Genomic DNA, 9,592 nt, shown 5'->3' on the forward strand with positions numbered 1-9,592 from the left:
TTGTGCCCATGGGTTACTGAGCACCCATTGCGTCCTGCTGAGCCTCCCGTGGTTTCTGGAATGTGTCCTCCTTAGTCAGGATATATCCTATTTTTGACATCTCCCTACATTCCAGCTGGGAAGAACATATTTAGAATGTTCCATCTATAAAGTCCCATAGGAAATTCATCCCAGGGTCTTTCTTTCTGGGGACGGGTTTACAAGGTTTGGGTTCTTAGGCTCACAGCTTCAGTGAGCACTTGGGAGCTTTCCCCTTTCATCAGGTCTGGAAGATCCAGGCTGAGGAGCTGCCCGTGTTTAGAAGAGCGCGTGCACCTCAGCTGTGACCAGCCCGGCCCTTGACCGATGGTGGCCCCTGTCTTTTCAATCGGTACTTTGGTCATCGTTCAAGGAAGGCTCTTCTTTTTCTTCTACCTGATTCAGTGTTGCTTGGGAACTCATGGTTTCCTTGATTTTCAGAAGTGTGCCCAGCAAGAGGCAGGCAGCTTTCCCTCCTAATCCCTTTTATCCTCACCTTGCCTGTGCTCAGTGCCCCCTTTCTACAAATTCCTCACATTTTTTTCTCCCTCCTTTTCTTGCATTATGCTTGGGAGAAGTTTTGTGCTGAAACTGGCCTTTTCAGAAAACTACTTTTGTGTTTTTGTTTTCTTCTCCTAGCTGTTTTGGTTTTCCGTCTCATCTTGTGTTTTTTGTTTGTTTGTTTGTTTTTTCTCTTTTTTTTTTTTTGTCTTTTTTTTGTGAGATCGGCCGCACCGCACTCAGCCAGTGAGCGCACTGGCCATCCCTATATAGGATCCGAACCTGCAGCGGGAGCTGCTGCCCTCCCAGCGCCGCACTCTCCCGAGTGTGCCACGGGCAAGGCCCTTATCTTGCATTTTTAATCTCCTTCTTTCTACTGTTTTGTTCCACCTGAAATTCAGGTGTCCAGTCATGGCTGGGGCAGGTGCCACGTGGTCTGGGTGCATCCTGTTCCTATCACTGTCAGGTGTGCCCAGAGTGCCCACCACATGCAGCCCCCGTGCTGGAGGGTGGGGGCTGTCCCCACACCCTGGGCACCGCTCGCTCTCACGATGTGTGTGAATCCTGCCGGGTGGAGATGACCTGCATCCACCACTGCTGCCTCCTAGGGCTGCTGCTCTTCTTCCTAACCCGTGAGCTTTCTGACACTTTCAACATTGGGATGCTTTGGTGATATGCCCAAAATGCTGTGACACACCTTGCTGGAAAAGGTGCAGCCTAACTCCCATTCCTTTGAGTGTTGGCCAGACTTGGCGACATACTACTCATAAAGAGAATGTGCCAGAAGAAAGAGAGAGAAACTTCAAGGCCAGGTTGTAGGAGACATTGCTGTGAAAAAGCAGGACGGGCGTGGAGTCCCTGATCCCCGGGATGTGCACCTGAGCACCCTGCAGGCACCGCTTTCCCCAGATAGGGCACCCGGGCTGCTGATCACGCCAGGCCTGTGTGTGCTGTGTCTGCTTGAGTGGAGAAGGGCCCTACCTGGTATTTGCCTGGGTTCTGCATCTTGACCTTGTCCACACCCAGTAGAAGGGACCAGGCCCGACCCCGCACTTGGGGGGGAATCCCCTTGTACACCCGGCGAGACATCTGTGGAGAGAAGAATGCTCTGGAGAGAGTCCACAGGGTAACCGTGGAAGGGGGTGGGGGGGAATCACAGAGTGATGGTTCTGGAAGGTTCCAGTGTTTGTCTTCATGGTTCCCCAGGAGAGACTAAGTCTACCTAGAACTGGGCCTTTTGTCTTGTGGGAACAGACTGGATGGGGTTTGTGAACTGTGATCGCCATGTCTTCCTCCCTCTGGGGCCAACAGGAGGCATCCCTGTCCCTGACCTACATGTGGCCCAATATCTGGCATCAGATTCTCTCCCAGCAAGGTGACCTTTGCAGGGATGTGCAGGAAAGCTGGTGACCCAGGCCTGTGGCCCTTCGGCATCAGGACAGGGTGGTGCCCAGCAGCTGAGAGGCAAGTGGTGCCAGGGGTCATGTGTGAACACCACTCACCCTCCCTCTGCAGAGGGTGGGCACAGGGGCCTCCACTCCCCACATTACCTTTTGGCTGCTTTTATATTTATCCCAATGTTGAAACATCTTCAGCCATTTGTGGCACAGGGCAATTTTCTTCTTTGTTTGCTGTAAAATGACAGATGATGGACTTAGCTGAGCTGCCGTGCTTTTTGGAGTGGCCCATGGATGCCGCGTCACTGTTGTGCTTGGGTTCCTAATGGGACAGAACTGGAAAGTGCCAAACAAGGTGCAGAGCCTGGGGCTGAGACCCTCTGACTGGGAGATCACGAGTGGCCCGACCTGGTGTATACAGGACATGGTGTCCTCAGGCCACAAACCTCCATGCCTGGATGGGGTCCCAGCCTCAATGTGGGGTCCTGCTGGCCAGTGGCAGTCACTCCTGAGCTGCATGTGCAAATCTGGGATGGGCATGTTTGGTAATCAGCCCCTGTGATGGAGTCCTGGGATCAGGAGCTCAGAATCTCGGCCCATCCTGGTGACTATGTGTCCTTCCTATGGACACCTGCTCATGGCCACAGGCAGGCCAGGCTTGCCTAACAGGTGACCAACCGAGCCCTGGTAGAAAGAACAGCTCTTACCTTCACCTCCTGGGTGGTGACACGGGGAAGCTCCTTCTCACTAAAAGGCAATGGAGTCAGAGCTGAGGACTTGCTGCAGGCCAGGAGCCATCCCCTTCCCTGAGCGGATCCCAAGGAAGGACGGGCTCCCTTCCCATCCACCTGCAAGTTGCAGCCCAGGAGACCACATAGGAAAGGGAGGACAGGGCCTTTTTGCTGGCTGCCAGCCAGGGTGGTCTGAGACACAAAAGCAAAGGAGCAGCAGGGCCAGCCAGGGCTGCTTGGGGGCCGTGGGGACTGGCGGTGCAGCGTGCACCTGCCCCTCCTGGGCTGCAGGCAGCACCCTCTGGGAGAGGCGAGAGAGTCCAGAGCTGCTAAGAAACAGCACTGCCTGAGCGTCGGTTGGCTGGTCTCTGACAGCTGCCCCCAAGGAAGTTACTCCATCACCTTCATGGGGTCCAAAGGGTCTGGGTTGAGACCTTCCCAGTGTGTCGAGGGTGTACCCTGGAGCTGTCCCACGTGGCACCCCACCCCAGCCAAGCTCTGAGCATCTAACACACCCTGCCTGTGTCTGCACCCTGGCCGATGGTCATGCCTGTTCCTTGACTTCACCCCATCCTGTCTGGCCCACAGACCCTGCTGTCACCTCAGCCACTTTGACACTGCTCTTTCACTTGCCCTATGAGATCCTCTGAATGTGGCCCCTCAGCCCTCCGATCAGCCCAAACTCCTGCCTTGTGCCTGTTCTGCCTGTGCTGGGGGACACCAGTGGGCCATGAACGGCGACTGAGGGCCCTGCAGGTGGCCGGGATCGCCCTGGGCCAGATCTCCAGCCTCAGCTGGCTCTCGGAGACGTCAGCGCTGTGTCCTCCTGCCTCCCCCTGCAGTGGCTTTCCTCCTCATGCCTTCCTGCCCTGTCTCAGCCCATGGCATCCTCTCCCCGCCCGCAGTGTTTCTGAGCAGCAGAGAGTGGAGTCTGGATCCAGTGCACACTACAGTCCTTGGAGGTACCGAGGCTCCTGAGGCTCAGGGGTCCCAGGTGGAGCTGCTGTCCCTGGCCCCACCTCATCCAGCCTGTCCACCCCCAGTGACTTCACTCTATCCCCAGGCTCCCTCAGTCAGACGCATCCCCGAGTCACCCATCACATCTGGTCCCCTGCAGCCCAGCTCCCCCAGGCTCCTTCCCTCTCTCCATCCTGTGACCTCAGGAAAGACAGACTCCAGGCTGGCCTGCTCCCCACCAGGCCTCACATGTCCTCCCAGCACCAGACCAACGGTTCAGGGGGCCTTCATCTGCCATCCCTGCCTGCCTCCATGGCCTTTCCCCTTCCATTCCTGGGCTGGGGCCCTGTCCCTGCCCCTCATCTCACTACATGGCCACACTCTTCCGTACACTTTGTGACTCTTTGTGCCCCTCTGAGCCTGCAGGGACCTGAGGGACAACTGTCCACAGGCTGGACCAAGTGTCCTCGTGCCCTCTGGCCCAACCCTGCTGAGCTGACAGCAGGACAGGCTCCTTCTGGGGACAGGAATCAGCCCTCAGGTTGCCTCTTTCTTTTGCAGACATAAAGGCCACATTTCTGAGCGCCCAAGGGCCTGGCCCAACCACAGCTTGGTACCTGCCCTCTCCCCAGAGCTGCCTGGATAAGCCTTGGAACTGCAGCCATGTGCTGACCAGGGTGGACCTCCAGGGGAGAAAGGGACTCGTACCCACCCTGGGAATAGGGTCAGCACAAGCCTGGGAGACACGCCCTTCCTCATGCTGGCCTTTTCAAGGATGGATCCTGATGGAGTTTGAATGTGTTGTCCCCTCCAAAACTCAGGTGTAAATTTGATCTCCAGGCCAGCTGGTGGCTCACTCGGGAGAGTGTGGTGCTGATAACACCAAGACCATGGGTTCGGATCCCATATAGGGGTGGCCGGTTCGCTCACTTTGGAGAGTGTGGTGCTGACAACACCAAGACAAGGGTTAAGATCCCCTTACCAGTCATCTTTAAAAAAAAAAAAGAAAAGAAAGAAAAGAAATTTGATCTCCAATGTGGCAGTGTTGGAAACTGATTGAGTCATGGGGGTGGATCCCTCATGAATGGATTAATGCTCTCCTGGGGGAGGAGGGGTAGTGAGTGAGTTCTCGCTCTATTAGTTCCCACAAGAGCTGGTTGTTTATAGGACCCTGTCACCTCCTCTTTCTCTCTCTCTTGCTTCCTCTCTCACCATGTGATCTGCTTGTACCCGCCGGCTGCCTGCCACTTTTCATCATGAGTAGAAGCAGCCTGAGGCCTGTGCCAGATGCAGCGGTCCCAGAATCGTAAGCCAAACAAACCTCTTTTCCTTATACATTACCCAGTCTCAGGCATTTCTGTTATAGCAACACAAACAAACTGAAACAGAGCCCAACCCCGAGATAAGATGGGGGATGTCAGAGAACTCACTGCAGAAACCCAAGCCGGTCGATGCGTCTGTGGATTTTGAACTCCTCATCCCAGTTTTTCACCAGTGTCCCAGCTCGGTGTCCCTGCAACCCCAAGAGGGCATGGAGTGAGGGGGCCATGGTGATGGGTTGGGGGCATGGGTGGCTTTGGATGGCTCCTCCCTCCCCTGTGTCCCCAGGGAGCCCAGGCCCCTCTGACCTCAGGGACAGCAGGGGAGGCCAGGACTTGCCTGCCTCAAGGGAGCAGCCAACCCTGTACCTGCTGGTACTTCTCTATGATGTCTATCACCTCCTGGGCCCACAGGGTCTTTATACCCGTCTTCATGTTTAATCTGCAAGACAAAAGTAATCCAAAGCTAGCACTGACCCTGAGAGCTTCAGAGAGTACCCCTAACTGCTCAGGTTGGGGATCCAAAATTCCACCAGCAACACCCCCACCATCCACCCCCAACCCCCCAGTAAAAGGGACCAGACTCTGTCTCCACCCCACAGTGGTCTCGGGGGTTTCTTCCCCTGGCCAAGGTTAAGCTTCTGTCTGAGGACCTGAGAACCAGGGACCTGGAAGGTGAGGCCTGTTGTCCCCAAGGTCCCTGCACAGACACACATGTGTGTTACCTGCTCAGCACGAAGGGCCCCGATGGGCCATTCTGGGCACCAGGAAGCAGAACATGATTTAGAGACCACAGGTCTCTATACGATTAGCCTCCCAGATGATCTCAGGACACACACAGTCGTCCAGTTCTTTAGAGGCAAAAAGAAATCTCATGACTGCTGCATTCTACTTAAATCTTAGCACCAGCCAAGCAGGAAGGTTCTGGGTTTGGGCAAAAGGGTGACCTGTGTGACTTTGAAGTAGCCTCTGTGCTTGTTGAGGCCATGCCTTAGGCAAGAGGGACACTGGAGTTTACAGTTCTGAGTGTGGCAGTATCAGAAGGGGCTCCGTCTTTTTCCCAGGCACAGATGAGAAACTAGTGAGCTCTGGGGATGTGTCCTGGAGCACAGTCAGAGACATGGTCCCACCTTGGAGATCGTCCCAAGGGAATACCCATGGGAGGGGTGGATGAGGCCTCTAGAGGACGAGACAGGGCAGGACACAGAGGGTGAGCCTCTTTCCCCACACCCTGGCCTGCAGGGCAGACACTTGTCACCTGCCTGGCCTCCCTCAGTGGTTCCTTCCCTGTCCACAACTGCCCCAAGACAGAGGGCTCCCCACCTTGCTCCCGGCCTAGGGACCTCACAATTGGGTGGGCCTTACATAGGCCGTGAGTGATGCTCTATGAGGTCAGAGGTGACCAGATGCCCACCTGGGGTGACCCATCTCCCATCACAGACCAGGGCGCAGGCCGCCCCTCCACCCCCACTCTCCATCTTCACAGCCCACGGAGACCCCACTTCAGTGGCTCTTCCAGGGGCAGGCTCTGCCTCATCACGGTTTGGAATCTCAGGAAGAACCTGAATCTAGGGAGGGAGGCTGCAGAGGCCAGAAGTTGTGTCTATCATGACACAGGGCAGGGCAGAGAGCACAGCCCAGGGTCACCTCTGGGTCCCAGGCCCAGTTACTTCCTGTCTGACCCCAGGCTTCTCACCTGCCAAGTGGACACATTAGCCTTAACCCCACGGAGTGTCTGTGAGGATGAATGGGACAACTGTATATGCGGTTAGCACAGAACAGGCACCTGGTGAGGCCCAGTGGGCATAACCCTCGACAGCCACCCAGCGAGGCCTGGGCCACCCACCTGGTAGCACCTGTGTGGAAATCAGCAGGAAGGGAAGAGAGCAGGTCACACTCACCAGAATCTGTTCACCTGTGCAGAGATGTACCTGTAGCCTACAAAAGGGACCTGCACACACAGCTCGCAGACTCCAGAATGAGCCTCCTACTGCCACGGAACTCAGAGGCAGCGGCGCTTGGCAACAGTGACATCATGGGGTTCCATCACCCCATCACAGTGGCCCCCTCCCCAGGTCAGCAGAGCCCAATGCCGCATCCTCCACCCTCTTATCTGTCCACCTGTGTGGGTGCGTGTGTGTTTGTGCATGTGAGCGTGCATATGTGCGTGCGTGAACACACTTGTGCCCACTTCTGTGCCAGGCCTTGGTGCTCTTCTCAAGTGTGCAGGCAGGTCTTCATCACTGTCACCCCCAGGGCACATGGCTCTCATCACAGAGGCCACGGGTGCTGTACCATCTTTACTGTGCCCACCTGGGGCAGGCTCTAGGGTGCAGAAGGGGGACGCTGGAGGGCTTGCCCTTCAGCAGGTGGGGCTCAGATCCTGTGTGATGTGCTAAAATGAAAAAACCAAAAACTGAAAAATAGGATCACACACGTACCAGCCCAGAGTATTCCTTTAAGATCACATTCAAATAAAGCTTATCCAACTCTCAAATACTTCTGTCTTTAATACCAAGGTTACTCAACTTCTGGTTAGTGCAAAGTATTCCCATGAAGAAGAGTAATAGTCTTTTTTTAAGGCTATGTAAAATAAACCACTAATTATGTAGATCTCTCTGTAATCCCCAAGAACAATCTAAAAACCATGCCCTCCATGTTGTGCACCTTGCTGTTATTTTGGCTTCCCTGCTCGACAGTTCTGGCCTTGAACTTTTAGTAAAACCATTGATGCATCAGTTGTCAATACAATGCCCACCTGTAAAGTTTCTGAAATATCCTCTACAGGGAAGCCCTGATATGACGTGTCCCCAGTACTCAGGATGCACCATCTGCCGCCCTATCCAGATGGATCTTCTGACAGACACGGTCCCCCCATCGCTCCCACTCAGCCACACAACAGCCACCTACATTTTAACTGAGGGATAAATCGTTAAAGAAACGGGTTTTATCTGCACCATGGAACATGGTTCAACCTTCAAAAAGAAGGAAAACCTGTCCTTTGCAACAACATGGATCAACCTTGGGGACATCATGCTAAGTGATATCGGGCAGTCACAAAATGACAAATACGGTAGGATTCCACTGACATGGGCCTAAACTAGTCCCACTCATCAAAGCAGAGAGGAATGGTGGTCTTTAGGGGTAGGCGAGGGGTCAAGAGGGAGCTGCTGTGGAGAAGGTATGACATTTTGATTATGGTAGAGGAGTAGGTTCTAGAGACCTGCTGCACAGCGTCCTGCCTGTATTTAATGCTGAACTGTACATTTAAACATTCCGACTAACACTGGGAGATCCATAGGTGAGAGTGCGTGTGTGTGTGAGCATGCATGTGTGTGCTTTTGTGTGTATTTATCAGGTCTATTTTTCTTTGAGTTGTATTTCATTACATGACGTATCACAGTATTTTATCCATTCATTTCTTAAAACATGTTTAGGTTGCTTCTAGGTTTGCCTATTACGACTGAGGACTCTATAAGCATTTGTGTACAGGTGTCTGTGTGGGCATAAACTTTTCTTTTTCATTTATTTTGGTTTTTTTGCAGCTTGGGATTTACTTAACTTTTTGCATATGTGCAAAGTCTGAAGTCACTTAGCTTTGTTGGGAAATTGGGTTTATTCATCTCATTTTACAGTGGGGGTTGGGGTCGGTGCCACGGCTCAGCATCTCCTCCCTGGCCTTGTGGACAGGGGGTCAGAGTGGACCCCAAGCATCGCCCTCTCGTCCTGGTGCACCTGCCCAAGCTTTTCTTTTCTTTTCTTGTTTAGGGTAAAGACCAGGGGTGTGATGGCTGAGACCTACGGTGAGCCTGAGCTGACCTTTATATAAAAAACTTAAAGTTCTTTCCAGCGTGGCTGTGCCATGTCTCTTTCCCACCAGTGATGTCTTAGAATTTCTGTCGCTCCACATCCCTGTCAGCCCTTGAGATTTTCATTCACTTTTATTTAGACATTCTAATAGGTGTGCGGTGGGATTTGATTGTGGTTTCAGTTTGCCTGACAGTGCTGAGCATCTTGTCATGGCTTTATTTAAAAATTCCATTTTATTTGTACTTGTTTTTGTGGGGTTCAGTGTGCTGTTTCCATACATGTACATGCTGCAGAATGAGTGGCTTCGAGTAGACAGCAGTTTTGTACCCATTAGTCTACACCTCCTCCTCCCCACCTCCCTCCCCTCCCAGCCTCTGGTAAACATTACTCTGCTTTTATGAGAACCACTTTTTTATTTCTCTTTGCTTACCCATATGGGTGAGACTGATACAGGAGTTGCTCAGTTACCTGGGGTCGGGTTTCAGGACATGCCTGTGAGTTTCCTGCCACTCCCTGAGGTCTCAGGCCCCCTCCTCTGAGTTCTCCCCTGGGGGAAAGTTACTGTTGCCAGTTAGACCTGTTTTCAGCACCAACACAGGGAAAATGTGACCACAAGGGGCTGGCTTTTGCAATCCAGTGGCTGGGGGTGCTCAATAGAGAGCACAGAACATTCTTGCATATGCTTGATGCATATAACCAGGAACTAAACCTGAACTGAATATTCATTAGAGAAACTATAAAAGCCAAATCCCAGTGAAGGCAGGGCCATTGCTCACTTTCCTGCAGGAAGTCCGCACTTGGCTGGCTGAGGTCTGCATTATGTTACTTTGTATCTAACTTACTTTCAGCAAGCTGCTGC

General features: G+C 53.3%; 2 long non-coding RNA genes across 2 annotated transcripts in view; one reads left to right on the forward strand and one right to left on the reverse strand.

Moving 5' to 3' along the window:
• The window catches only part of LOC103582669, a 4,325-nt gene extending 2,200 nt beyond the window's left edge, over window positions 1–2,125 (reverse strand). Inside the window, exons 1-2 of the long non-coding RNA XR_549775.1 lie at window positions 2,070–2,125; window positions 1,501–1,608 (exon numbers count right to left, since the gene is read on the reverse strand). This is a non-coding gene — a long non-coding RNA (uncharacterized LOC103582669). The remainder of the gene's footprint in view (window positions 1–1,500; window positions 1,609–2,069) is intronic.
• Window positions 2,126–4,870: 2,745 nt separating this feature from the next.
• LOC103582670 lies at window positions 4,871–9,277 on the forward strand. Its single transcript, XR_549776.1, has 3 exons — window positions 4,871–4,910; window positions 6,847–6,998; window positions 8,692–9,277. It is a non-coding gene; the product is annotated as an uncharacterized LOC103582670 (long non-coding RNA).
• Window positions 9,278–9,592: the final 315 nt, after the last annotated feature.

Source organism: Galeopterus variegatus, unplaced genomic scaffold (assembly GCF_000696425.1).
Source record: "Galeopterus variegatus unplaced genomic scaffold, G_variegatus-3.0.2 Scaffold17261, whole genome shotgun sequence".
In the NCBI taxonomy this organism is placed as follows: domain Eukaryota; kingdom Metazoa; phylum Chordata; class Mammalia; order Dermoptera; family Cynocephalidae; genus Galeopterus; species Galeopterus variegatus.